Here is a 3,177-nt window from a genome sequence, read left to right as displayed (position 1 = left end):
TTTTTTTAATATGCAAAATTTTATTAAAAACCCGATCTCTGCACAAGACAAACAGAGACTGGTGTCACGGAAAGTACAAACTAAAGGCACCGTATATAGGCGGAACACCCGAAAACAAACACTAACAAAGACATCTCTGCGATAAACACCCATAAGGACAAGTTTGAAAGCCTATTAAAAGTCTATTTTACACTAAGGCCTAACAACACGTATAGGCCTACTACTAAATATGCCAAAACTTATGAAGACCTAAAGTACACAAATATGTTTGTTACCGAATAACGAAATCTTATGAAGTCTAATCATATCAACATATCTGCTACTAAATAATCAAATTGTAACACCCCGTTCTCCCAACAACGTAATATTAATTATAATAATCAGAGTAAATCATACAACGGAGTGCCACACTGCTTTTCAAAATTTCATAAATAGAAAATAACTATTTCTTTAAACCAACATTTAAAATATCTTAAAAACTGCAGCGGAATAATTCTTTTAGAAATTATAAATTCAACATCAATGTAATTCTTGGCACAAAGGCCTCAAGATAATAAACATTATTCTCAACAATGATAAACTCCATCAACAAGGTCTTTTCAAAACATGATACATAAAAGAAATGAAGAAAACATTCGCGACGATCCCCATCCTAATATGTATCAGAGCCCTAGACACTTGAGCCAACCAACCTACAAGCCATCATTACCTGCAAGTTACCCATACGAAGGGCAACATTTTCAAGCAGAAGGGGTGAGAAACACATTCAATAATAATAATATATAATTTATCAAATTAATGAAACAACAACATCTCATAGCAGGCATCATTAAGAATGTATATAAACGTATACATACAACACAACATAATCATCTTCAACAACAATGAACAACAACAGCAACAACTTTGTGACCAACAACGACACCGACAACTCGCCAATGCGACAACGACAACAACAACTCGACAATGCAATAACGACAACAACTAATGCATCATGCATGTGGTACCAATCTACGCGCGTTGAATGCTAAGCATTCCAGGACATAAGCCCCCAACAATTTGGATGGTTAAAGCATCCCAGGGCATAAGCCCCCAACAGGTGAATGATAAACATTCCAGGGCATAAGCCCCCAACAGAACATGAGTATGCATATGGACTCGATTTGTGTATATCAACATACAACTTCAACAACGACTATACCAACAACATATGTGCCTACAACAATTATGACACACTCCCCAACTTCGACATTAGACGATACATCAACGTCAACAACGGAAATCAACAACATAGCATATATATAAATCAATTACATTCATCTCAAAGTCCAAAACATCCTTCAAAAGCAATTAAGTTTGGATCAATAGGACATAAGTCAAATACCCATGAAACACCTCAACTAAATCCCTAACACTTAAGTTTGAAGTTGGGAAACCAACCATAAGTTTTTGGACTAACTTGGGATTAGTTATGCTAAGTTTTCTTAAAGTTTTCTGAAGACCCACTTGGACTATTTCCATCATAACTCAAAATCTACAAATAATTATCTAGTCACTTCAAAGCCATTAGAAAGCTAACTCAATTATCTGCAACTTTCATGTTTACACCGAAAGCTAATTCAAAACAGAAACGGGCGAAAAAGTGAGTGTTTTCCAGTTTTGACTGCAGGAAATCGGGGCCCGATTTCGGCAGTTCGGGGCCCGATTTTTGTCGAACCAAAGTTGAAAAATCAGCTCAGAATTTGGGGCCCGATTTCGGCAGTTCGGGGCCCGATTTTGGACATTCACAGCTTACGGGAAAGACCAGTTTTCACTCCAAAAACCCAATTTTTGATCCCCCAATCACCCAAAATGAATTAGAACAATGTTTACAGGTTCTATATACAACATAACAACCAAAACCACATAGAAACATGCATCAAACAACACAATTCATCATATTTTCCTCAATTAACCTAAAACCAAGAACACAACAATTCATCAAATTTCAGAATTATACATATTATTAGTGAAAGGAATCCCACCCTTACCTTAATTCAGCAAAACGAAACGAAAAGCTACAACAATTGATTCCTTCCTAGCTCTCTTGGTTCTTCTCCTCCTTCTCTCAAAAACTCACCTTTTTCTCAATTGTACGTGAAAACAGTTTTTGTCTGACGTTCTTTCTTTTACTCAAAACTATAACCTCTCCTTTTCTCACTTAACTCCCACTAAACTCACATAATTACTACTTAATCCCCATTAACCAAAATAAATATATTTCTATATTATTTCTATTTTATTAAATAACAAAACAACATATATTTAAATAAAACACATCACACCCAAAAGTCATATATTTCACATAAAATCATATATATAACCAATCAAGTCATATAAAAATATTCACACATCTACTAAAAATAATAGAATAAAAATGGGGCGTTACACAAATCATATAAAAGCGTGAGTTTATAAAAAAAACTTCAACAATATCAATAATGGAAGATATATTATATATAAAAAGTTTAATAGGCTGGCTTGACAAAGTTTGAATCTGGTCCTTTTATTAAATGAGCTGGGCCAAGCTACACTTTAAATAAGCTAGGTCATAGGCCCCTGTCGGACGACCTGACCTGTTTCCACCCCTGAGATTAGGATTCCTTAACTTTAAGGAAGGAAAATGTCTTTAATCTAATTTTGTGTGTTTTTTGACAGGGAAAAAAATGAAACAGAAATGATAGATAGGATAAGAGGGAGTAATACAAGAGAGAGATTGACACAAGATCGCTGTATAGTCACGAAAATTGCAAGAAATAATATATATATATATATATATATATATATATATATATATATATATATATATATATATATATATATATATATATATATATATATATATATATAATCCTTTGCGGGATTGGGTTTTTTTTTATAGTTGAAATGCCACAAAGCGCGAACCAAGATCCATGATACGAAAACCAAAATCAAAATAAGTTTTTTAAGTTATTTTTCCCCCGCTCCGACGGCCCGATGAGTCATCTATTTAAAAGGATCCTCCCTGCAGTGCTCCCCTACTTGAATTATTTGGTCATGCAATACTTTTTTGTAGAAAGAACCAAATGCATTAGGGTCCTAGTATCACACCCGAGGCGAAGGTCTATTCGCTCCTTTGTGTGTGTGTGTGTGTGTGTG

General features: G+C 34.4%; 1 long non-coding RNA gene across 1 annotated transcript; it reads right to left on the bottom strand.

Annotated features, from left to right (window-relative positions):
* Positions 1 to 471: 471 nt before the first annotated feature.
* Positions 472 to 2,381, bottom strand: LOC146923533 (uncharacterized). The gene is made up of 2 exons (XR_015010913.1): positions 2,031 to 2,381; positions 472 to 709 (listed from the first exon to the last, which is right to left on the bottom strand). It is a non-coding gene; the product is annotated as an uncharacterized LOC146923533 (long non-coding RNA).
* Positions 2,382 to 3,177: the final 796 nt, after the last annotated feature.

The sequence above is a fragment of the Medicago sativa genome, chromosome 5 (assembly GCF_051527215.1).
Source record: "Medicago sativa cultivar Bolivia chromosome 5, Bolivia_mono, whole genome shotgun sequence".
Classification (NCBI taxonomy): domain Eukaryota; kingdom Viridiplantae; phylum Streptophyta; class Magnoliopsida; order Fabales; family Fabaceae; genus Medicago; species Medicago sativa.
Note: the sequence above shows the minus strand (reverse complement) of the source record. Positions and strands in the feature narration are given on the sequence as shown.